The following is a 27,841-nucleotide window of genomic DNA, read 5'->3' on the forward strand; positions in this document are numbered from 1 at the left end:
TTTTCTATACGGATATTTTGTATCAATCAAACATTTCAAAGAAAACATCTTCAAGAACTCAAAACTGAGTTGTCCAATCACTATGTTGTACACCTGAAAATAACGTAGCATTGTGTGTCAAGTAAACTTCAATTAAAAAAAAAAAAAACTGGGGCACCTGGGTGGCTCAGTCCATTAAGCGTCCAACTTCAGTTCATGTCATGACCTCACTGTCTGTGAGTTTAAGCCCCACGTCTGACTCTGCTGACGGCTCAGAACCTGGAGCCTGCTTCAGATTCTGTCTCTCTCTCTCTCTCTCTCTCTCTGCCCCTACCCATTCACACTCTGTCTCTCTGTCTTTCAAAAATGAATACATATTTTTAAAAAATTAAAAAGAAAAGTGAATAGAGACACAGAGATAAGACCGAGGAGAAGCAATGGGCAGGAAAAAAGTCAAGGAAGTTGTGTAGTAATCTCCTATCCACAATCTGTTTAGAGGACACAAGGGGGTCATTCCAGGGGCTCCTGGAGGAACCATTAGTCTGGAGATCTTGGAGAATTCACAAGCCTCTCTTATGGTGTCCTTGTTTTAAGTCATTTCTAAGGAACAGGAAGGTGCATGCCTCTCCTCTCTCTTTCTCCAGGCCCTAGCATTGTGCCTTACACATGGCGGGTCTACAGTAAATGCGTGATGAATGAATGACGAATAAATAGAACTAAGGGGCTCTTTTTAAACGCTATGTCTTTAGTTGGTTTCCTCTAGTTTGTAGACCCTGACACAGGAATAGATGGGTTTGGGTGCTGCCCTTAGGAAGTACTTGCAGCAAAGTAAGGAAGTGAGACCAAGGAGGGAAGCAGCCAATACTGAGGGAGACTTCCACTCTGGGCAACTGGGGCTCAATCCACCTGGGGAGTTAACAGTATTAAACATACTTCAGAGTGGTCCCACCCAAGGTGTGAGATAGCAGGGGCATTCACCTTCCCATTTGCATTCATCCCTGCCCAGAAGCTGCTCCCAGAAGCCTAACTCCCTGATATGTCTTGAGAGTCACAAGTCCTGGGATGGGGGGCAAGGGGTACTGAGGAGAGGACGGGGGGAGAGGAGAGCATCCACCACAGCTGGTCATGAGGAATATTTATGGGAAACATAATTTTGTTCTCCAGTGATGGATATGGGCCATGACTGAAAGTAGGAACTGGGGTTCAAGAGCTAAAAGTAAAAATCATACAAAGTTCAGTAGAAAAGAACTTTAAGACTTTTTTCTCTGACCGCTCTTTGATGTTTAAATCCTTCTTCATACACACTGTTCACTTGATGAACACCCCTGAAGCAACGTACCTGAGGAGCTCTAAGAAAAACAGCACTGAATTTCATATGTTCTATGTCCCTCTTTCTGTCTGCCTGGAGCCCCAGACTTTTAAATAGTTCGCTCTAGGAAGGGACATGGCCTCTCTGGCCCATGTCTTTACATGACTTACAACAAGCTTCTGTATCATTTTTAGCACTGTGCAAATTGGCTGTCTTCTGTTTCCATTCCAGGATCAGTTAGGGGCTGGAAAGTACACAAGATTCATTTTGAAATCTCCAGAAAAGACATTAAGATGCCAAATTTTAAGATCAATGCTTAGAGGATCTAAGTCCCAGCACCTCAGGAAGCAAAGACTCGCCTCCCCAACCTTTAGGTCTTGTTAGAACTCTCCCCAACCAGGGCTGTGAATACTAATTCCATAATGACAGTGGAGCATTGATGTAAAATTTAACAGTTGTTCAGCTGATCATCAAAATTAGCCTATCACAGTAAAGAGAGGAACTTCTAGTGATTCACTATCATGTAATTGCAGATAATAAGTGATATGATGGAAGAAAAATTTTAATGTATTCTAAACCCCATAGGGGGCATTCAGACTCCTTGCCTAGAAGTTTGGAAATTCCAGGGATGAGAGAAAAACCAACAGCAACAAAGACCCAGCTCTGAGCAAAGTCCATTTGGACACAGTGTCCAGAGAGGAAAGCATCCTGGCCCAAAGATCTGGCAAGGAAAAGTTACTTGGAGATGCTTTTTTTTGTAACTGTTCCTTGGAAAAAAGCAAAGTCCTTGAACAACATTTTGGTTCATGATGTGGTGATAACTTAAAGTCACCAAAGCTAAGATCCAATCTTTATGTTGAAAATATTCATGACTGATCATGAGTTTTAAAAAAATTTCTAGTGTAAGTAATACCTGCCCATTGAGAGTTTTAATCAGTTTCTTTAAAGGGACTAACCTTACCTAAGTAGCAGTAAGTGGTATAGTTTATTATTATTATCTGCAGTGGTGTCCAGCTCAATAGTGGGTACTTAATAGGTTCTCAACAAGCTATTGATTAGAATGAATATTTTAAGGTATTTTCCATGGAGCTCCTTTTTTTTTAATGTTTATTTTTGAGAAAGAGAATATATTAAAGAGAAAGGAAGTACTTTTAATGTTTATTTATTTTGGAGACAGAGGGAGACAGAGCATGAGTGGGGGAGGAGCAGACAGAAAGGGAGACACAGAATCCAAAGCAGGCTCCAGGCTCTGAGCTGTCAGCACAGAGCCTGACACAGGGCTCGAACTCACGAACCATGAGATCATGACTGAGCCGAAGTTGGATGCTCAACCGACTGAGCCACCCAGGGGATTCTGGAGCTACATTTTCAAAAATTTTTATCTGGAAATAATTGCCAAACGTACAAAATTTGCAAAATGAGCTGTATCCTTTTGAAAATCAAAGTAGTGTGGTATAACTGAGAAGTGTACTGACAGCTACAAAATCCAGAAGCGCCTTTATAAAACCACTGTTAAGAGGTGTTTGCCTATCCTACATGGACAAGATGGTAGGATGAGAAGGAATGGTTTAGAACATAGTACTTCTTTTTTTTTATGTTTATTTATTTATTTATTTATTTATTTTTGAGAAAGAGAGAGAGAGAGAGGGAGAGAGACAGAGCACGCACGGGGGAGGAGCAGAGAGACAGGGAGACACAGAATCTGAAGCAGGCTCCAGGCTCTGAGCTGTCAGCACAAAGCCCGACGTGGGGCTTGAACTCATGAACCATGAGATCATGACCTGAGCCGGGGTCGGATGCTTAACCAACTGAGCCACGCAGGTGCCCCTAGAACACAGTACTTCTTTGAACAGCCCACTTTTATTTCTTTGTCCTCATGCCCCATCATGTGAGAAGCTGCAAATGAGATCATCTAAGCTTTCAGCAGCATCTCCTTTCTTTTATTTTTCTTTTGTATTGGGCTTTTGCAACATTTCCTTACTGTCTGTAATCCTAGGATTTCTAGAATTTCATAGACATTAAATCAGTTCCACACAAAATATCTGAAAAATATGTGAGATATAAGATGTGCAAGGTGGGTTCGGTTTGGAAGTTGGATTAAAAGCTATTCTATTCTGATTGATGTTTTTGTTGTTTGTGGGTTTGTTTTTTAATTAAAACTTTTTTTACCCCAGTGTTCTTCCAGACTTCTGAATTTCCTTGTCTGTTCTGAAAGCAGAGCTACTCAGCCAACAGCTAAAATCCCTTTGGTCCTAGACAACTTTTTTCACCTTTGCCCTGGCTGTCTCACTGTTTATTTGTGCTTCATCTTGTAACTAACTTGTTGTAGCTGGACATTGATGGGGGCAGGTTGTTGGGGGAAAGAACCCAAATGAGAACACTGCATCAATTCTATTGAAGTAGAGTAAAACCTTGGTTTGCCAGCATAATTCGTTCCAGAAACATGCTTGTCACCCAAAGCCCTCATATATCAAAGTGAATTTCAAGAACCATTGGCTCACTTGTGACCATGTGACATCATGCATCACCTACTACTTGTATCGCAAGACATTGCTTGTTGGTCAAGTTAAAGTTTATTAGAAATGTTTGTTCGTCTTTCAGAATGCTCGCGAAACAAGTTACTCACAATCCAAGGTTTTGCTGTCCCTTTTATTCAGTATGCTAGACATTCATGAATATGTTATATATGTTATATAACTGGTTTTCAAACAGGTCTTATTCTCAGTTTTGAATGTCTGATCTTATGAAAGTCTAACTCAATAAGGATTTGGTTTACTTGAGTCAGCTGTATTTGACTCACCTGGCTAGCTGAGTCCAGGTAACATAGGGGTCTCACGATTCCAGGTGCAGCAAGAGAGAGCAAACTCCAAGGCATAAGTACCCTTCAAGCCTTTGCTGACATCTCATTTAACAGAACAAGTCACGCTTCTAAGCCCGGCTTCAAGGTACAAAGTACAGGTTCCACCTCATGATGCAAAGAGGGACCAAGTTACACTGCAAAGAGGTCTACACTCAAGAAAGGGAGGCATTTCACCACCTTCGCAATCCGCCATACAGAGCAGTTCGTAGTTACACCACGAACCTGTAGCAAAAATCTGAGGACTGCTGCTTTCATATCATTCACCGGGAGCTGCCAAGAGGACATAAGAAGCAAACAAACAACCCCGCCACCCTTTCCAGATCTCTAATCGCCTGTCATCTTCCAAAAAGGGCCAGAATATTTAGTTCTGGGTAGTTAGCTCTGAAACACAGAGCATAATATTTTTTTAAACACATAATGATACTGATTCAATATAACAGCTGTGAAAAGATCATAAAAGGAGAAGTTAGGGAAAGGCCCATCGGAAATAAGATTAGAGACAATGTTTCAGCTCCGCGGCTTTCACTGGGCCCTGGGAAAAGAAACACCTCAAAAAAGGTTAGTTAACTTTCTCCCTCCTAATGAACATTATGAGGACAAATATTCTGTTTGCATGTACCCTTTTGGCAGGCTGGTTAATTTGTTAAGCCCAACTGGACACATAAAGAGAGCCCCTTTATCTTCATTAAACCCGATGAGAATGAATGGCAAACAGCAGCATCATTAGTCTGGCATGATAGGTTTCATCAAAGGGCCCGGAAAGCTCTTAAAAACCCAGATGCCTTTAAGGTTGGCTGGGTTAGGGCTTGCTCATCTCTTATAACAAACATTGGCTGGTCTTATCTTCATCCGTAGATTTAGGCAAGCCATGATCAGCTTTCAAGTATACACAGTATAGAAACACATGGGTGCACACACACACGCAAACGTGCATGTGCACACACCCATTCACACACACACCACACACACATTGACCAACTAGCACAACTGGGAAGGAGATACAAGAGAGATAAGGAAGACGGAGGAGACAGAGTGGCTTCTGTTCTCTCTCTGGCCACATTGACTGGATGTGAGCCCCTAAGGACTCATCAGGATCAATGGTTAAAAGCATGGACTTTTGAGTAGACTGCCTAGATTTGACTCCTGGCTCTATGACTTCCTAGCTGGGTGACCCTGGGGAAGTTACTTCATGTCACTGTAACTCAGTATCTTCACCTGTTCAAACAAAACAACAAAACTCATGGGGTTGTTATGTAGGTTAAGTAAGCTAATATCCTTGAAGTGTTTGGAATAGTCCTGTCCCATAGTAAGTGCTCTGTAAGAGCTATTGAGGAAGTATGGCTACCGGGGCCAGGATGAAACTGCTAAGGAGTGGCTTTGTGACACCCTGAGCTGCTTTGGAGCCCAGGTGACAAAGTGTGACCAAAAATTAGGGCCATGGATCTCTTCCTGCCCCAACACTGATTCTTCATGAGCCAGGGAATCACCAAGTACTAAAAGCTTTAGAATCATTCTTCTTTGACAAGGACTTTGAAATGAGAGTGGGGGGAGGGAAAAGGCAGTAACAGGGAATCTCAGGTAGTGTCACAAGAGAAGAAAGACAGTGACAAGGATAGATCATGTGATAACAGCAGAGACAGCAGGAAGAGACTGCTTCATGAATACACGTGGGAGACCCTTTGTAGACCTCCCAGAAACAATATGCTGTGGTGGACCTGATGGGGTTTGGCATCATCAGGATGTGTCTTTATCCGTGGGTCTGGTAATTGATCCTGATTTTCATCTAGGAGCTTCTCTTAAACTATCAACTGGAGGACCCACACATGGTCTCTCCATTAACCTGAACTTCCTGACAGTATGGTGACCTCAAGATATTCAGACTTACTCCATTGCTGGTCACTGCTCAAAACCAAAACCAACCCAAACAAAACAAAACAAAAAACAAACAAACACACAAAAAACACGCCAAGTGTCCCAGCTATCAAGGTGAGAGCAACATTGCTTGTATGACCTAGCCTCAGAAATCACACAGCCTCATTTTTGTCACTTTCTATTCATTACTAATGAGACACACGCTTGCCTAGGTCCAAAGAAAGGGAACAGAGACTGAATGTCATGATAGATGAAGTGTCAAGTTCACATTGTAGAAGAACATGTGGGACGGGAGATATTGTTGCAGCTAAAATGCAATCAGCAACAGGGGATGTCAAGCCAGAAGGTATTTGCATTATATACGTTTTATTTATATTTACTTCAACTTTATATGGATGAGTTAATAATCTACTTAGCTTACACAATCTTTATATTTCTCTACGGCTATATTGCAAAGAACAATCACAATATTATGCACCCATTATGAGCTTCCTTATGGAGTTGAAATAAAAACCCAGGAGTCAGCTGTGTTCTTTGAAGCCTAGCAATTCTATATGGTGAAAGGTTGACAAAACTTGGTATATCAGTAAAATTGGGTTAGCGAGCACAAAGCGAAGGAATTAGTTTCCCGTAGCAAGGAAAGATGCTAAATGGCTCTGAAAGAGCTGAAAGAAAGACCTCCATGACTCAGGATCTAGAGAACAATAGCTGGGGACTCAGTCCTGACACCATCTCCATCTCTGCTGTCTCACATCTCTCCTTGTCTCTTTTTGTATGTTGTCTTTGTTGTCTCCTACTGAAGACATGGGAGCTTCTCTGTAGGACTGGGAAATGACCAACCAGTCACCACACAGTAAGTCAGAGCTTCTCTTTTCCAATGTCAACATATCCCTTCCAGGGAAAGACAGCTCTGCTCCGCGTTAGTCACATGACTTCTCCTTGGAATTACTCTTGCTGGGGGATAATGCTCTATACTTAACCAGGAAGTCACGTATTTACTCCTCGGCCCAGGGGTCAAGATCTGTTTCATCTACTGAGTACCTTTCTTTACCTAAATATATGTGTATACGCACATGCTTGGTCATGAAAATAAACAGCCCTAAGGAAGCCAAAATATTCCTACAAATTTGCACATACTCCAATGTACTTTGTTTTCCATAGCAATCTTGGTTGGGAGAAACAGCTGATTCTCTTATCTGTAAGAACAGGACTGGTATTCCTGTCTGGCGAGGCCTGGAAAACACTTAAGACATTACTTGCTGCTGGCTGGGACTCACAGGCAAAGGAATTAGATGACACACAAGTCCTCAATTCTAGAACGTTGAATCTCGGAATGTCAGTTGTCCTTTGGAAAGTTGATTTTGGATGCAATGTCATTCTCTCCTTCTAGGGACAGAGGTACCTCCTGGCCTCAGCTGGCTTGTTACTAGGCAACCATGGAAGAACTCCCAGGATCATTCATTGGCAATCAGAGGGGGTGAGACTATGAAATGATGGCAGTGCTAAAATAAACAATGTAGCCACCTAATGGAAACTAATAATAATTTTTTAAGGTTTTTTTAAAAAAATGACATGGGTTTTTCCAACCCAAGGTGATGAAACAATGCCTCAATATTACTCTCCAGAGAGACAGCTCCCTAGAGTCTTTCTGGAAGAGATTAAAGGACTGACTTCAGCTCCATATTGTTTGGCTTCAATAATGTAAATTTGGTTTTAATCGGTCACCTCTTTGAAAGACCTCTTTAAACCAGCTGACAGAAGGTGAGTGCGGGAGCCAGATGATCAATGAGGATCTCGACCACTACATAGCATCACCTTGCTGGCACATTGGCTTATCCTGGTGTCCAAACTGTATGTGACAACCAAACTTTGGACAGTGGGGTTGCTGGGGAACAAAAACACACCTGGGCTTGATTTCTCTAATTTCAGGGTTCAGAGACAAAGGGCACAGCAATGACTTCCAAGGCTGGTTGAACATTCAAATGTGATTATAGTTTAGGGGTGCCTGGGTGGCTCAGTCAGTTAAGCATCCAGCTCTTGATTTCGGCTCAGGTCATGATCTCACAGTTGTGAGATCAAGCCCCATGTCAGGCTTTGTGCTGAGCAAGCGTGGAGCCTGCTTAGGATTCTCTCTCTCTACTCCTCCCCTGCTTGCTTTTGCGCCCTTTCTCTCTGTTTAAAATAAGTAAATAAACATTAAAAAAAGTGATTATAGCTTCACCCTCCATGGTAAAATGTTTTCTAATATCACCACCTCAATCCCTCCCACCCCTTATGCTCTTCCCAGTGTTAATTTTCTGCTCTCTCTACCAAGGGGTGGGTCTATTCCTCCATCCTGGAACCTCAGCTGGCCCTGTGACTTGCACTGACCAAAAGAAGGGAAGTATGGAGCCTCTGATGCTAGGCGTGAAGAGGCATGGCAGCTTCCTTTTTTGTCCTCTTGCCATGTAATGAAAACCAGTATTCTGACAGACTAGGAGGTCATGGGGGGCTAGAAGCCCTGGAGGAAGAGAAAGGACATGTGAAGGAGAATTGACATCCCAGCTGACAGCCATTACCAAAACCCCAGCTGCATGAGTGGGGTCATCTTGGCTCCTCCAACCCCAGTCAAGACGCCTGGTTGGCAACACTTAGGGCAGAGACAAGCCATCACCTTTCCCCCACTAGCCCTGCCCAAATCCCTGACCAACAGAATACTGAACAGTAAAATAGTTGTTTAGAGCAAGTTGTGGAGTGGCTATGGATCAACAGATACTCATCCATCCTCTTGTTCTACTTGGAGAAAATGGTCCCCCGAATTGGGAAGGCCTGCCAAAAATTGGGCTATTGAAAGGATCAGAATATATTTTGTGTTATTATCACTGGATACAGAGTATTTCCCTCCAAATATGAAAGCCAAAACTAAATGAGCTGCTTTTCTTCAGAGCTAGGCCCTGCCATTCAAATCCAACCATTTTATTCAGTCCTAAAATCTTTTCCAGTGGCTTGTGTGAGGTCAGTGAGCAGCCCCTCCAGTTTTCTGAGAGCCACTGGGTTCCATTTTAGCAACCCTAAATCTCTTCAGCCTTTATCAGTGTTCTTACTGAACTTGACAAATGGCTGTTGACAGAATTTTTTTTAATTGAGATTTGATTTCCCACTGAGTATAACTGCAACAAAGTTTCTATTAGATATCGATGGGAACATTCAGGCTGCTGAACTGATCATTTCCCATGTTAACACAGCCACCCTGAAAGTAATCAATTCTGCCCACCTGTCTCTGTGGACTGAAGAGAACTTTCCAGCAGCTTAGGCATGATTCCTTATTATCATATGGTCAATAAATTATTTGTGTAGGTGCATTTTATGGTTGCCCAATACACCAGCATAATAACAGTTTGAATTAGGTAATGCTCCTTTTTATTATCAGAAATGAATTACCTCATGGGACCAGCAGATACACAAATTTAGTGTGCCCTTCCACTAATTGGAAGGCCTTTTTCAATTGGCTTCTGACAAATGAGGAAGAAAAAAACCAAAATAACCACATTCCAAGATTTCTCAGTATCAATATTATAGATTTATTTTATTGGGCTCATTGTTACTCTTCATTCAATAATAAACAATAGCATCATTTCCATAGCAACCATGGCATATCATAAGGGCAATATTAAGCATAAATTCCAAACTTTGAGCATTTCTGCTGAGCCCAGAATGGGACCCTTTCTGCAGGGCATGGTGAAACGTTCACACTGGACAGAAGTTCCATTTTTGATCCCACCAGACCTGTAGTGCTAAACACTTACATTATGCTAATAAATGTATGTAATAGCACAGGTATTTATGTTCACCATAAAGAGAATATTATGCTTTGATATATGAATGTTGGCCTATGATTCTAAAAGCTCATGTTTCATTTTTAACTTTTAAACAAAACTTATCACATAATGATTAAGTGCTTCCTGTATACAAGGAACGGCCTCTCGATTTTCTCACTCTTAGCAGTTCATGAACTATGAATAGGACACTTGGACATCCAGTCTGTGTGATCGTCAAGGGTGAAGGCTGAGTCTTTGTCTCCGCTCTGTTTCTCACACCTGGCATGCAGTGGGCAATCAGTAAATGCTTAAAAATGGACAAACACTTCTTACTGACACTGAGGTGATGGAAGGGTGGGAAGTATTCCTGGAGAGTAGAAGACCCATAAATGTAGTCTGAAAAAATGGATAGTCCGATAAGGAAAAACAGGGGAAGGATATGGGGCATGAGAAACAATGGGAAGGGGGCCTAGGCCAGGAGAAGCAAGAACCTGCAGACTCTGATGACCTTGGAGGCCAATGTCTGCAGTAGGCTGAGAGCAGAAGTGAGGCCAGGGAAGGAGATACCAGGCAGGTCATGAAGCGCCATAGAATGCAGGTGCGAGCATACACATCACGGAGAGTATTGAGGGACATGAAGTAGAGACAGGTGTTGGTTGGGTTTCTGATTTAGAAAGATTATTCAGGCTTCAGTATGGAGGTGGATATCTAGGAAATACAGCGAGAATGAAGGAGACAGCTTAGAAGGCCAGTAGAGTTTTGGCCACCCTGACACTCCTTCATTGCTACCATAGGTACATCACATAAGCTAGTTTTGGTACTGTTTCCACCCCAATGTCACCTGGGATTCTCAACAAGGTCAAACAAAGTAGCCCAGGGCCCCAGTTCTTTTTTTTTTTCATTTTTATTTTTTTAATGTTCATTTATTTATTTTGAGAGAGAGAGAGAGAGCATGCCAGCAGGGGAGGGGCAAAGAGAGAGGGAGAGAGAGAATCCCAAGCAGTCTCCCCACTCTCAGCACAGAGCCCGACAGGCGGCTCCAACCCACGAACTATGAGATCATGACATGAGCCAACATCAAGAGTTGGACCCTTAACCAACTGAGCCACCCAGGGGCTCCTCCAGTTCTTGGGGCATCTCATGTCTTGGACACTGTGTTTCGAGGAAGCACTTTGTTCCAGAGTAAAGTGCTACTCACTTACACCTTCTGCCCACCTCCCTGTTCCTATCTTCCCATTAGTGAGCACTTCCAGGAGGAAGAACAGGGTGGAGAAAGGGGATGGGGTATTGCCATCTCTTTCCTAGTTTCAACCTTTCCAAGGACACCCTTCTCCACAGAGACAGAGTCCTGGTCTTGAGCCGGCATTGAGAGGACAAATCTTAAATGGCTCCATTTGCCAACAAAGAGCTTTCCACCAAAGAGGTGGGGGTGGGGGGGTATGAAACCACTTTATTTCTGATGATTTCCTTTAGAAACAGATCCAAAGTCATAGGCATTCAGGTTCACAGACTTTCCCAGACCACTGGACACCAAGAACCCACTTGAGCGCCAGGCATTGCTTTCAAGATGTTTCTAGACCCTGTAGTAAGACCTAAAAAGAGAAAAGCCCAAACCTTGTACTGTTTTGTAAACATCAGAAACCGCCTGCCTAATGTGGGCCCTTTCCAGACTAGTCTGTGAATATAGCAACAAATTTCTGAAGAGATTAGTCAAGAAATCAAACTTACTCAGAGTAGAGGAGACAAAAATGTCAGCAAAGACTCACTGAATCCTTTGAATCCAGGTTACTGTGCTTTATGGCAATGGGAGCCTAACTGGTTTGGCAGCTGCCTCCAAAACCCAGACAAGGATGTGCTTGCTTTTTGTAGCGGAGGGATTTAATTGGAACAGAGGGAAAACTTACTGATAAGAAAGGTTGTTAGGAACGGTAACAGATTATAAAGAGAAACCCCTTCAAATTCATTTCTTCTGCAAATATTTTATTGAGCCCCCTCCATGGGCTAAGCACTGTTCTGGACTAAGAGAACTAATTCATCAGTAAAACTGAGACTCCTGCCCAAATGGAGTTTATATCCAGCACAGCATCTGAGGGAGACCAAACAAAGGAGGCTTAAGATGACTGAGAGCTGCAGACACCTGCGCCCCGTGTGGCACAGTCCAATGTGGTGCAGTCAAGTGTGGGTACAGTGGCCACAGCCAGGAAAAATGGGAGGAGGGCGTGGTTTCCCTATAGGAGCCTCCGAGATGTGATGAAAGCATTGAGCTGGGCTAGGAGGCAAGGAGGAGTATGAGCCTGGAAATGGAGCTCCAGGTTAGGGCAGAACATGAAGAAGCCTGCAGGCCACCTGGAAGAATGGGGACGGTGCTGGAGAGCACAGAGCTGGTGGCAGGCAGGAGGAGGGAGCTGGCCAGGAAGATGAATCAAGGATGAACGGAGAACAGCAGGACAAGAGACCAAGCAGGTCTCTTTAGAGACAGATGACACCAATGAGAAACGAGATCCCAAGCAAGTTGCTAAAAGGACAGGATTCTGGGGCACCTGCGTGGCTCAGTCAATTAAGTGTCCAACTTGATTTCTGCTCAGGTAATGATCTCACCATTCGTGAGTTTGAGCCCCACATCTGGCCTCATGCTGACAGCACAGAGTTGGCTTGGGATTCTCTCTCCTCTGCTGGTTCTCTCTCTCTCTCTCAAAATAAATACATAAACTTTAAAAAATAAAAAATAATAATAATAAAAGGACGTGATTCAGTTGCCATTGGATGGAATCCGTGAGAAGCAGGGACCAGGTCTTGGGCTCACTTGGGTGGTGGCAAGATCACATGTGGGAAAGAGGGCAGGAGAGAGTGCTGGGCCAGTTTCAGTACCGCCTCTGAAGTGCTTCCCAGATGGTTGAGCAGCCACCCCCAGTGTGAGACGGCCACCTGCAGGTCATATGTCTGTGCGGTATGTGGCCCCAGGTCAGGCGACCCTGGGTACTCGAGGCCTGAGGGTGGGTAAATGAGATAACACAGCCTCAGTAAAAAGCAGCGCAAGCCTCTGATAGACTGTGAGAGAATCACTGAAATGCAAAAGTGCCCGCTACCTGCTGCCTCACCAATGCCAGCTCAGTCTGAGCGTACAGCCTCATTTGCTAATCAGAACCCTTTAGAAATGCAATCTCCTAGCCCCTTAGCTGCGGGGCGACTCAAAACTCCGGACCTTGACCTTCCCTGCAAGTTGAACAATTTGTTCAGCCCAAGTCCTCAGAGTCTGTCTGAGTAGAGGAAGCTCCCTCACATCCCTGCTAATTCACCCCGCAAGTGATTGGAGTAAGCCCTCTTGACACCCAAGCTCTCCAAACAGATGCCTGGTTTCAGGGGCACAGCAGGTAAGAGGGAAGCACAGTATGCCTTTGAAGTTTTTTACCACCCACCCCCCAGTCCTGAAAGTCAGACGGTTCATAACCGGGGCTCCCTGCTCTGTGGTCCCCATGAGGCAGAAGCAGTGGCCGCACGCAGGTGAATTCTTCTCCAGCTGGCCCTGACAGCCTGGCCGCGGGTGGACTTCACACTTGTGCTGTGGTAAGACCTCAGAGTAGAGTTGGTCTCTGCTGGTGACCCCAGGCATGAACCAGCTTTACTCACCATCTCCCTCTGGCTTGGCTTCTTGACACTGTGGTTTGAATTCCTTGCTTCTCCTGTTTTTTTTTTTAATGTTTATTTGTTTTTGAGAGAGAGAGTGCGAGCAGGGTAGGGGCAGAGAGAGGGGGAGAGAGAGGATCCAAAGAGGCTCCAGGCTCCATGCTGACAGCAGAGAGCCTCATGCGGAGCCCCAATTCCTTGCTTCTTGGTGCCAGAGGTGCAGGTCAGAAACTCTGTTCGGCAATTCTGTTCTCCATAATCAGAAAATCTCCTATTATTCATGAACTCCTAAAAGAGACCTGTCAGGTGTCACTGTTGTCCTTTCATACACATCCACCCAACATGTGGCTATATTGACACCCCATATGAGACATCCCAAGGCATAATTCCCCATTAGAAGCTTAATGAACTTTTCACAGCAAGTAGGACATGCTCCTGTGTGAAACACCATGCAATTTCACATAATAGCACACATCAAAAGGTGACATGCAGAATGCAACAGCGAGGCACTTTGGAGCCCTTTTATCCTTCTGTTAAGGGGCACAGAGTAAATATTTTAGGCTTTGTGGACCTGTTTAATCCGCCGCTATAAACAGCCATCGACAAGCCAGGAACAACTGGGTGTGGCCGCGTTTCTGCAAAACTTTACTTACAAAAATTGGCAGTAGGTTGTGAGTGGTCTGCAAGCAGCAGGCAGTAGTCTGAGGTAGTGACAAGAGACAGAATAGGAGAAAAAAGAGGACAGCACCTTAAGTAACTGCAATTTTTTTCTTTTCTTTCTTCCTTCCTTCCTTCCTTTCTTTCTTTCTTTCTTCCTTCCTTTCTTCCTTCCTTCCTTTCTTCCTTCCTTTCTTTCTTTCTTTCTTTCTTTCTTTCTTTCTTTCTTTCTTTCCTTCTTTCTTTCTTTTAGAGAGAGAGAGTGTGCAAGCAGGGGAGAGGGGCAGAGGGAGAGAGAGAGAAAGAGAAAGAGAATCTTAAGCAGGCTTCATGCTTAGAGTAGAGCCCGATGCGGGGCTGGATCCACAGTCTTGGAATCATGACCTGAGCGAAAATCAAGAGTTGGACGCTCAACTGACTGAGCCACCCAGGTGCCCCAGTAACAGCAAAATTAAAGGGATGGGCAGTGTAGAGGGGTGAAAACCAGATCACAGTGGGTTAGAGAATCATGATTACGTATGTGCTCATATATATACATACATATATAAAAACATGTGTGTACATAGCTGTATATATGTATATACAGCATATATATATGTACATACATGTATATTTCATGTGTGTGTGTGTGTGTGTGTGTGTGCGTGCGAGATTTTTGTTTCTTGCAGTTTAGAAGATTGGATATACTGTGTAAGGCCCGATTGAAAAAACAATTCTGGATTAAATGCATCTGTGACCTGGATTGGAAATAAGGAATCCTCAGAAGAACCCAGAAACAGAGGGAAGGGAGGAGCCCTGTGTGTTTGCAGCAAACCATGAAATACACTGCGATTTCCCTTCATCAGCTGCATGGAACTCCAGGAAAAGACACTGGAGCTTAGCCCCAGAGAGGTGGGGAATCTGAGAGGAGCCTATAGTGTTCATTACACATCAGTCACCTTAGCTATTCCACTGCTGGAAAAACAAGATACAGTTTAAATTCATACAACAGTGGACAAGGAATTCAGCACAGCAGCAGCAGGATAAGGACATGCTTGGAAAGGGGTCAGGAGACTGCAGGCCATAGTTTCTTTGTCCTTCCATGGCTGGGTCTCCTTGGAGAGCTTTGTCTCCAGGTTGTAACAAGGGCCAGTGTGTGCACACATGTGTGTATATGTGTGCTTATGGAGGGGGGGGCGGGTAGGTGAAGCACCTTGATACCTTGGTACCAGAACTGTTCATGTTGGGGGTCTCTAATAGATACATTCTAGTTAAGTGACCAGTCATATCTTAAAACTCAACTCTTTTCCCCAGATTCCACCAAAACCAAGAATAAATCATAAATCCAAATATTGTTACTAAACAATACCAAGAGGCTGCTACATTTTACTCTGAAATGGCTCACTGATCCATGATTGCAGAATATCATTTCTCATTAGTGAACAGACACCAAAGCCTTGGCTGACAAGGGTCAGTAGCTCAGGAGATGAGCATGTGTCAGTACAGCTCAGTAGAGGTGATCCCCATGCTACCTATCACCTCCAGCTGGGATGCCTCAGTGTCAGGACTACCTTTATAGTTCAAGAAACCTCAAGAAACTTTAAAGTAGTCCCATAGTGGTAGTGTCCCAGGCAATATGTAGGAACAGATTTAATTCCTTTATGGAGAGAATCAACCAAGGCCCCAAAGAAATCACACAGGTCTAGCTGCAACATAAATGGGCAATTCACAGACAAGCTGCCATGGGCTGGGACAAATCAGGGCAGGCACAGAATCACAAGGTCTTCAGCTATTGGAGTTGCCAGGCTCACAGGTAAAATAACTATTTTTGATATGCTTTAAGGAATAAAAGAGAAATCCAAACACATGAAAAAAAGAATCAGATACTACAAGGAATGGTCAAACACTAACTTAATTAAAACGAACAGTTCTATAGGCACCACAGCTAGTCTGTGATCAGTTTGTGCCTTTAGAGTATTGGCGATAGTGGGGAGGGAGGCGAACTCTAGGGGAGGAGAGAGAGAACTAACAGTGGGAGGTCATACAGCCCAGGTGGTTGTGATCTTGAGCATGGAATCGTATTGAGTCATGGGAAAAGAACCAAATAAAATTTCTCAAAATGAAAAGTATAATAATTGGAAAAAAAATTTTAATGAATTAAAAGATTAGTCACACATGAAAAGAGAAGAAATGAAGAAGATGGGATAGAATTACCCATTGTTTAGTTCAAGTTACAAAGGGATGGACCGAGTGAAGGAAGAAAGTGGGGTGGGTCATCTTCGGGAACAGGCGGGGCTCTCTCCAGGCATGGCTGCCAGGTTGGCCCATTCCCTGGATCTTCTTTTTGGTCTCACTTGGGTTTTGAGGAGAAAACAAAAATATAACTTTTCTATGAAACCTTCTGATCTTTAAATGTTGAACACTAATTTAATTAAAACGAACAGTTCTATAGGCACCGCAGCTAATCTGTGACCAATTTGTGCCTTTAGAGTATTGACGATAGTGAGGAGGGAGGTGAACTCTAAGGGAGGAGAGAGAGAACTAACAGTGGGAGGTCATACAGGCCAGGTGGTTGTCATCTTGAGAATGAAATCGTATTGAGTCATGGGCATTGAGGCTAGCTGCTCATCCTCCAAGACAGGTGGGACAGAGCTGCACATAGATGGGAGTTAGGCTTACTATATCTCAACCAGCTTGAGGAGTTTAACCTAAGATCCTGATATCTTGTGAACGAACTGCCCTTGACTTTTAGCCAAAGAGATTAGAAGCAGGGAGTTTCTGAAAAAAATAAACTGAGCCTCATGTCACAGCACTGGGACACTAAGTAAAGAGAACATTGGGACACTGGATCTTACATTGCTATGATCATGTCAGAATTGTCAGAAAGAATCTTGGAAACATGGTTTCTTTTGCTGCCAGGCAAGTGGACAGAAATTTTCTGTAGGCAAAGCATCCTTAAATACTCACCAAAGGATTAATGGGAATCTGGGGACAATATAACAAGGAGATAGCTTTTCTGATGCTGATTGGTAAAGGCAGACGACCTACAGTTTAAAACCCAGAGAGCAAGGAGCAGCCAGGAGGGTAATAAGAAAGAAAGGAGAAGGGAAAAGAATGGATAACATATCACCCTGCTGTTTTGAAAGGCACTAAAAATTGGCAAGGTAGGTTCTGGGCCTCCAGTACAACAGCGATATTGTTCACTGAGGTCCTCAAGAACTTCCCAATGACCTGGCATCACAGAGGAAGCAAAGAGGTCTGGTTTTGTGTCCACTTCCACTCTTAAGGTAAGGAGCTTACCTTTGAAGCCTTAATCAGCTTGCTGTCCTCTGTATGTGGAGCACCCAGCATGGTGTCCAGCAAATGAGGTATCACAGAAGGCAATTTCTCTCTACAGCCTAGACCTCCCTGTATCTGTTTATTTTTCCACATGTGCTCCTTCTCAGCAGCTATTGACCTCTCTTTTCTGCTATTTCAAAGAACCAACACTCCATGTGACAAGGCTATGTGCTGTGGCGAAGTCTCAAATTTAGGACGGGGAATGCATATTTGATCAAGATCTATGTAAATTCCACCCACCAACAATTTTGAATATTTTCCTTTGCTTTGAGAATACAGTTCACCTCTGTCTGTGTTTGTGTTTCTACAAGTGGTAAAGCCTCGATGTATTGTTTTCAATCACCCTTTTATATTCAACCTCTCCCTTGAAAAAGTAATGTCTCCCCCAGTAGATACAAATTGGTACCAAAAAAAAATCACAAAATAATTTTCATACCTTGTGTGCTATATATTTATGTGAAATGCCTTCAAGAGCATCACTAAGCCAAACAAAGCCCAATGCTTTCCATTTATTATAAATATTGTCTTGGCTACAATTTTGAATCACATTTTGCCCACAAAAAATATTAGGCAGGCTTTCTTGGAGTCCAAATATAATTTTTAATTTTAAGTATTTAAGTAGTGTTTTTTTAGCACATTAAAAATATGTAATAATATGGGAGTCATTTTCTCTTTAATCTGTCACATTAAGACAAAAAAGTATGGATTGCTTTCTTTTCCCTGTTCTGGGAAGCCTTGTTACTAGATTGTCCAAAGGGACAATAGGAGCTGTATATGGATCTCGTGAAAATGCAGATTCTGACTCACTAGGTCTCAGGTAGAGCCAAGATTCAGCATTTCAGACGAGCTCCCAAGAGAGGCCAATGCTGTCCATCCAAGGGCCACATTTGGGGAAGCAAGGCAACCAGAACAGTCGCTCTCAGCCTCAGCTCCACACATGAATCACCCATGGAGTTATAAAAGCAGGTGCCCAGGTCCCACCCCAGAGATTTCAATTTAATTGATCTGGAGGGTGGCCTGGCTATCAGAAGTTTGCAAAAGCATCTCAGTGATTCCAAAGTTCAACTTAGGTGGTGAATCAATGATTTCAGTTGGGGCCTGCAGGGCAAGGTCTGAGGCTCTGCTACCTTTTCCTCCTTGATGACGTTATGTCTAGATCATTATGAAATTACAGCATTGTTCAGAATGTCATCAGTGTGCTTAACACTAAACATGACCCCCATGGGATGATTGATTACGGTCCCTTTACCACTTATATTAAGAACCAGTACATTTGAATCAGTGGCTCCCATGGACACAATATGAATGACCCAAGATGAGAGGTTTTGATCTCGTTTAAGCATTACACACACAAAAAATCTGGGTGTAAGATATAGTCTTCTAGGTAGAAACATGGAGACCAAGGTAAAGTAAATATTTAAATAATTAAGGACTAGTGTGAAGCTGTGTTTCCTGAAAAAATGCAGTATTCTCTCTCTACCTTACAGAACAACTAGATACTTTGGTAGTTAAGCATACTAGATACTTTGGTAAAGACTTAAGGTAAGGAACTTAGGTCCCTGAGGACATCACAGCCAGCCTGTGATTTTCAAAGAGCCCAGGCTATCGCCCAGCTGATATGGAAGATGAGCAGTCTGGGTTATGCCCTTGCCTGGCTTAATGACCACCAGGTGTCCTCACACATGCAGAGACCCCCATCTATGAAGATAGATACTCTGTGACTATCAAGGACCCAACATATGTTCCAAGGAAGACCAATAAAAGCAATGCATTATGAAAAACAGGTTTGGCAGAGGACACAGGTGGATATAGAGATGCTAGAGTCAGAGGTTTCCTTGGGCAAATTTAAAAAGCCTCCAGACTTCTATTCCCCTGGTTTGGAATCAGTGATAGTGATACTCTTTCACTGATTCGCTTTTGGAAACCTATCCCAGGTCTATAGTTATAACTCATCACATAACTAACTTGGCAACAGGAGCCTATACTCTGGTGACTTTTTCTAATACAGCTGCCCTTCTATATGAAAGGTCATCATTTCCTCCATTTTTCTTTTTGTCTTCACTCTATGACCTCTAGAAAATAAACCATAAATACTATTAAATAATGAGATGACCTTTAGCTACAAATGAGCACTCCAGTGACCAGATTCTGCTGGATCACAAAGGTTTCAGAAGTTATAGTTATGGCAAGGTTCCTACTCTACACATCCTTATTCTGCCATATTGATGTTTTGGCAAAACAAACCACTGCAAAAAGATTGTTCCAATAGAGTACAAATATACAGTTCATGGTGAAAGCCATGTATAACCAATCAGCCACAGCATGTGAGTCAGATGGGTATTACAAAGCCAGGGCAACCATCAGCATGCATTAAGACTTCAGTACATCTCTCTATGTTTCTGAGTCTCCCAAGGGGATTCTGATATGCATTCAAAAGTCCTAAAAGGTACTGATGTCTTATCAGGTCCCACTTCCCTCTGACACTGAACCACTAAGTACTGCTGGTCTGTATTCTTGCCCACAGGGCACCAAAGTAAATGCACACAGGAGGGGTCCCCAGGCAGGGCTGCTTGTATCTCAGTGTGTTCCAGTATTTCAGTCTGTGTATCCAGAACCCAGAAAACTATTAGTCTGTCTGAAACAAACTAAACTTGAGTCCTATCCACGACTTCTATTCACAATGTCTACTCTCCTCCCATGTTGTCTAAGACTCTTCCTACAGACATTTTTTATGATGACTTTTCTCCCAGCAGACAAGAAGCAAATAAGTGTCAGTCGTGCCAAATCTGGGCACAGCGGTGGGCACAATAGGGACTAACAGAAAGCAGTAAAAGCAGAAATGTGTTTGGCTGTTGATCCAAGGAATAAATGGAGGAAATGTCATTTTTACTTACAGTTCTTTTTCAAAGCCAACAAGCACATGTTTTGGCTGGAAAATGATGGGTGGTTCGCTGCATGTGACATTTGAAATGAAGACCAAAATTTCCAGAACAATAGGAATCAACCATGTGGTCTCATTATAGATGTTACTGGGATCAGAATAAACTTGCCAAATGGGAAACCCAAATCAAATTATTATTCAAGTAAACAAATTGAAAATGAAGGCATTCCCAGATGCTTTTGACAAGGGGCAAATGGACTACTAAATCAAACATTTCATAAATAAATTAGCAAAATGCATTATGTAACACTAACATTAACAACACACACCAGATTGCCAAGGTTTTTAATCAAATCTTTTCAATCTAAGTCCTTATATTGGGAATGGGTCGGTTCTTACAGACAGCTCGTGACACAAAGGAAGTCTCTCCAATGACGTTTCTGCCATCACCAAATGTTTTCCTTCTGATCTGTCTCCAGGCCTGACATTTTTGCAAATTAAACTGGATTACATTATCCATGATGGCTTAAATTCAATTATCCAAATAACTAAACAGCCAGCGCCATGACTAAATTATCCACCTGCTGCCTGAACTTTTTGGGTTTTGACAACAGGCTGGTTTCATTTTAATTTTGAAAAGTAGAAGTAGACCTGGATTTCTCCTGGAAAGAAAAAAAAAACCTCAATGTGATCTTTTTTTATGTAACATTTTTTATTATTTAGAGAAAGTGAGAGAGAGCAGGGAAGGGGCAGAGAGAAAGGGAGACAGAGAAACCCAAACAGGCACCGAGCTTTCAGCACAGAGCTCAATGCAGGGCTTGATCTCACTAACCGTGAGATCATGACTTGAGCTGAAATCAAGACTGAGTCGCTTAACTGACTGAACCATCCACTCACCCCTCCTTTTTTATTATTTATTTGTTTGTTTATTTGCTTGGGGTGGGGACTCTTCCCATTTCATATTACTATAGGAATCATGGTCAGATCCTCACTGTAAAACATTCAACAATAGAGAAGTGATCAGAATCAAGGGCTGAATGTTCTTTATACTCCCACCCCCTCTCCCCCTCTCCTCCCAATGTTTTTATATGTGTTACCTTGGCCATTTATTTAGGTTTCTAAATCCACACAATCTCAAACAATGCCAGAATAGACATTTTTACCTTTGTGCACATCTCTAAGTACCAGGGAACTCACACTTTTATTTATGGAAATATTGTCACATTTCCTTTCCAGGAGACTTCACAGATTGACACACCCTCTTAGCAGTGTATAAAATCACATACTTCCCTTCATGCTCATCAACACATCATATGATATGTCATTTAAGTTTGGCCACATGACAGTTCAAAACAACTCATTATTTGTATTTACATTTGCATGGTTACTTGAGATGGTACATCTTTTCAGGTTAGTAGCCCCTCTTACATGTAATTTTTAAACCTGGTATAGGGAGTTAGAACAGTCTTTTTTCTTTTTAACATTTATTCATTTTTGAGAGAGAGAGAGCGTGAGTGAGTGGGGGAGGGGCAGAGAGAGGGAGATACAGAATCTGAAGCAGGGTCCAGGCTCTGAGCTGTCAGCACAGAGCCCAATGCGGGGCTTGCACCCATGAACCATGGGACCATGACCTAAGCCAAAGTTGGACACGTAACCAACTGAGCCACCCAGGCACCCCTAGAACAGTCTTTTAAAGATGTAAAACAAACAAACAAAATCACAAGACTAAAAACTGCCAAAATATGGGTTGATAGAAAACTTTTACCCAATGAATGAAGACAATAGAGTCAAATTTCCAGCAAATACTGAATGAAAGGTAGAAAACATAAGGGAAATATATTTTCAAGGTCATGTTTGAATAAGAGAATAGAAATAGAGAAAGAGGTCTTAGATTGGGAGCAATTCTGAAAAGAAGAATATTTAAAGATGCAGAGAGACTGGACTGTCTAGGCCTCTGCATTTTGATTATTGTAATAGTTTTCTTTTGCTGCCATAACAGCTCACACAAATTCATTAGTTTAAGGCAACACAAATTTGTTATCTTATAGTTCTGTAGGTCACAGTCTGGCAGGTGTCTCACCATGCAAAAATCCAGGTTATCAGTAGGCTGTATGTCTTTCTGGAGTCCCTGGTTTATAGGGGAGCATCAGCTTCCTGTCTACTTTGGTTGCTGGGAGAATTCAGTTCTTTGAAGTTACAGGACTAGGTCCCCATTTTCTGGCTGGCTGAAAAAACTGAGGGCTGTTCCCAGATTCTAGAAGCTGCCATATTCCTTGGCTCATGCCCCCCTTCTTACATTGTCAAGGTCAGCAATGGCGTGTTGAATTCTCCTCATGTCACATCTCTTGAGCCCACTCTTAGCTTCCTTTTTCTGTAAAGGCTTCATGTGATGAGATTGGGCCCACCTGGAGAATCCAGGCTAAGCTTGCTATTTTATTTATTTTTTATTTTTTTAAATGTTTATTGTTTATTTATTTATTTTGTTTTTTGACATAGAGAGAGCACGAGCTGGGGAGGGGCAGAGAGAGAGAGGGAGACACAGAATCTGAAGCAGGCTCGGGCTCTGAGCTGTCAGCACAGAGCCCAAAGCAGGGCTTGAACCCACGAACAGTGATATCATAACCTGAGCCAAAGTCAGACACCTAACCGACTGAGGCCCAAACCTTGCTATTTTAAGGTCGGCTGATTAGCAACCTTAATTCCATCTGCAACCATAATCCTCTTTTGCCATGGAACATAACATATCCACAGGTTACCACAATTAGCTTTAATGGAATGCTTAAGAAAGCTCCAAAGAATGTTAAACCTTCGTTTAACTGGCTTTTGTCCCTAACTGCTGAGCTTAAAGCAAAAATAAACACTCTGACTCTCCTTAAAGTTTATTTGTGGAAGCCTTGGATTCAGTCAGCTGCCACATGGGGACTGCAGTCTCTCTTTTCCTCTTCCTTGTGACTTCCTCCCTTAACTGCCAGGCCCTGGACACCATTGTGACTTTCTCTGAGGTTTTCCATCATGCCAGAGCTATGCCCTGTTTCAACAGGAAGGAGGGGGTGTAACTGCTCCCACAGTGTATGGCCTACTTGGCTTCCTGGGTAACCCAGCAGCCCTTCTTCCCTTGCCAGGTCTCCCTAGATCTTGCATGAAAATGGCTTCTCCTGCTTCTTATGAATCTTGGGAGGAGCTGGGCGACATAAAAGGAAACTTTTCACCTCCTCTCCTCTCACCTTTGTTTGGAAGGGATATTTAGGCACACTGACACTTAGTAGGTCACAGTTCATCATATACGTACAGAGGGGTCAGATTCATATATTTGCATATATATAAATTTGCATATATATGTGGGTGTGTAATATGCGTATATGAGAGTCAGATACGCACAGTGAAACAAATAATTCACTTTTCTCCCAAAGAATTCAAAACACAATTTTTATTATATTATTTATTCTAAATGTCTTCGTAGGGTATATATAAGACAATAAATAGTCTCATTTGCCATAATTCAACAGATGGACCTGAGAATAAGTCTTCCTCTCAAACTCATCAGGACAATTCCAGCCATCAACCCTGGCACAGGGAGCCTGACCAGAAATGGACCATCATTATGCCCTACCCAAAGAGTTTGTGCTCCAAGGAGACAACCTACACTGTGGACTATGCTCTGAGGAGATTCAGACTTTGGCTAAGATGGCTCCATTTTAGAATTCCTCCTGATGGCCTTTCCAAAGTGCAGCCAGGAAAAAGCCTAACAAAGCTAAGTGTTTGCTTCCTAATAAACATTATCATCCCAAAAGATGGCATATGCTTCAATGTGGCAGAACCGCTAGGACTTTCTGTCTGGGGATGAACCTAAAGATTTGGGCACCTTGGTCAGAAGTCTACTGTGACCTTTTTGTACACTGGAATAGAAAGCTAACCAAGATGGTATTTTTACAGGAAAAATTCTTTTATCCAATATGCTAAGAAAATGGTGTTGGTACAATCAACTCAGAATCCTGGGAAATTCAGATATCATGTAGAATCATGGATGAGGCTTTCACATTTACCTAATCCAATGCCTTACTTCGCAAAAAGTAAAACTTAACAAGAGCAGATGACTCACTCAAGGTCAGGCAGCTAGCTCATGTCACAGCTGGGTCACCAAACCCTCTCTATATTGTGATGTCTTTCCATCACTCATGGGTTCCTGATATTCCAAGAGTGAAATGAACAAGGTTTTAGTTAGAGATGCCACATGGTGTACACTCTTTTAGATCCTCTTCCTCCCCAAACTCCAATGAAGCGTCAGTAAGGAAATAGGAGAAGACAGCAGGAACAAAATAGTAGAATTTCAAAAGCAGATTTATCAGTGTTAATTAACTTTAGAAACCTGAATCCTTAAGCGGAGGAGGACATGAAATATATCACAGAATTCCCCCAAAGTTTCAGGAATTGTTTGCATCAAGTACTTTTGGAATTGAGAGTGTCAGTGGAGCATAGAAAAGGAGACTTGGCTGAAAGTCTATTTAAGAGGGAGTTAGAACCCAGATCCCTTCTGTATGTCCATGCAGCAAAGCCACCAGCCTTCCCTCACTGCAGTGGAAGAATGGAGCTGCTAAGTGATAGTTGTGATATATATATACACACACACACATATATGTGTATATATATATATATATATATATATATATATATATATATGTTGAGTAGCAGTTTTAACTGCAGAACCAAGGGCTAATGAGCCTGACAATATCAGGTGTACAATACCACTAATTGTATTAATAATTGTTTAGGTATCAATTCCCCAATTAAACATAAGACACAAAAACAGTGGAGAACAGAGCTACTCCTGCTGTGTACCCACACGGGGTACAACAGCAACAAAATCCCCAGGTCATCCCTCTTATGGTGACTTTGAATTCATCAAAAGGAGGTTACCCTGGGTGGGTCTGACTTAATCAGATGAGCATATGGGCTCATGTGTCCAGAAACTATAAGTGGACTCTAAAGAAGTCCTATTCAATAGCTAAAAGAATCGGGCCTTAGTCCTATAACCATAAGGAAATGAATTCTTCCCACAACCAGTGAGCTGGCAGAGGGCCTGAGACTCAGATGAGAATCACAGCTCTAACCAACACCTTGACTTCAGCTCAGTAAAACCTTGAACAGACGAACCAGCCAACCTATACCCAGATTCTTGAACCATGGACACTAAGAAAGTGAATTTGTGTTGCTTTAAGTCACTAAGTTTGTAATAATTTGTTATGCAGCAATAGAAAGCCAATACCTCTGGGTAGTCTTAGTAGGAAAAAAAAAATGGCCCAAAAATAGTAAGGCAGAAGTAGGCCATGGACCAAGTCCACTGCTACTTTAGCAGGAGTGAATTTTTTCATCTTAGAGTCTCTTTATCTCCACCCCCATCTAATTGGAGAGCAGATTACATTCCCCATTCTCCTGACTCAGACTGGAAACAGGATTTGAAACTGCTCTTCATAAAGGAGGTGGGGAAATTCCAGACCAAGCTATCATCACAGTGATTCCTAGGTGGAGTTGGGCTCATTCAAAAGTAACCAGACCCATAAATGCAGAGAACAAACTGATGGTTGCCAAACCAGAGAGGGGTGAGAGGATGGGCAAAATGGGGGAAGAGGAGTGGGAAGATACAGGTTTCCAGTTATGGAATGAATAAGTCACAGGAATAAAAAGCATAGCATCAGGAATATAGTCAATGATATTGTGATAGTGTTGTATGGTGGGGTAACTACACTTGTAGTGAGCATAGCATAATAAGGAAGTCAAATCACTATGTTGTATGCCTGAGACTAATGTAACATCATATGTCAGCTATACTCAAAAAAATGTTTTTAAATAAAAAAATAATTTTTAAGTGACCAGACTGAAAGCAGAGTACTCTAGACAATATAACCCCAAAATGAAGGTGGTCAGAAACATGAGTCAGAATCAGTATACCAAGAGAAAAAAGGCAAAGGCCGAAGGGACAAAACCTGGAGCCCTAATTACAGATAGACCAAAGCCAGGAATTAGAAATAGCAATCCGAAACAAAGAAGGCCCTGTGCCATTTCTGAGAAAGGCCATGGTATAGTGGGTACCCTCGAGGTCAGCAAGCAAGTGGTGTGGAGTATAGAGTTAAGAGATGCACAGTTACTGTGGGCCTTTACCAAGTGCTCTCAAACAGTTTGGGAAGGCTCTGAGGCAAGCCCTCATTAGCTTCTTTGGAAAGCTTGTACAGTCTATTTGGGAAACTGTGGCAGGGGAAAGCAAGCCAAAAAGAATATACACACCATGGCTGGGGGCATTTGTGTATGGGAAACTTCCCACCCCAAGCCACCCAGCTTAAGGGAGGCCTTGCTAGGAACACCGTTATGGAGGTCTCTGCGAATGTCCAATGGAGGCCTCAGATGGAATCATCATAAAGACAATTCATGATCTTAGATGTGTCTCATGTGATAAGTCAATTCATCCTATCATAAGAACAGTAAAATAGAAGACCCAGGACATTTTGGCATAGGCTCACCCTTTCACAGCTCAACCAAGAATCTAAAAGTTGGAATCACTAAAGTGAACATCTGTCTCAACACCCCTACACAGGTAGGGAAAGTTCAAAGAGAGTATGTAACTCTGGAAGAACCCAATACTCATCTTTAAGTGTCCAAACACTTAAAGTGGACAGAGTGACAAAGAAAGCACTGGGGTGGAATCTCAACTCTGCATTCATGAGCGCTGTGATCTCAGGCAAGTCAGTTTACTTCTCTGAACCTGAGTTTCCTTATCTACCAAAAATGGATTTAGAAGGATTACCAGGGAAATTTAACAAGCGAATCATGGAGAAAGCCACAGCATAGTGTGCATAGCATGTAACTTGTCAATACATTTCCTTTTGGGTCTTAGGACCAACCAAACTTTCATCTCTTCTCTTTGTACCCATTCCCCAGATCATCATGGAAGAAACCAAATGCACTGAGTTTCTGAATCTGTAGTCCTAAATCTTGAATCTTAGAACAAACCCATCATACTCTCAAGACTCAGAATTAAAATAAGGCTGGTATTTCCAGGGTCCCACAACAGCCTCCTGGCCTAGTGAGAAAACTCAGAGCCTGATCCACGGACAGGAGGCAGGAAAGATCAAAGCCCCAAGTGCTAGTCCTGAACACAGTGAACGACAAGCTGACTTGAAAGGATCAGCTAGTTCAATTGTGGACTCTTGAAACATGTTAAACAGGAAATGAATAGCAACAGTGGAAACAAGACTCAGGGCAACAGAAATACAACTATTAACTTTTCATGATTTTAGAGCTCAGAACATGCATGTTCATCACTGTGGCACTTTGTACATCAGTGAACGTATAGTGAGTGTAACTTGAAAATCAGGGCCCTTCACAGAAACAACTTAGTGCAATGCTGGCATTTTAAAAATTGTTATCAAAACTATTTCACCATAAAAACTAAAGAAACTAAAGGAAACTTAATGCCCCATCACCACTACCATTTTCAGTATGCTGTTAAAGGCATACAGTTGTCAGCTAATGCTTGCTTATCATGGTTTCTT

Source organism: Acinonyx jubatus, chromosome A3, assembly GCF_027475565.1.
Source record: "Acinonyx jubatus isolate Ajub_Pintada_27869175 chromosome A3, VMU_Ajub_asm_v1.0, whole genome shotgun sequence".
Taxonomy (NCBI): Eukaryota; Metazoa; Chordata; class Mammalia; order Carnivora; family Felidae; genus Acinonyx; species Acinonyx jubatus.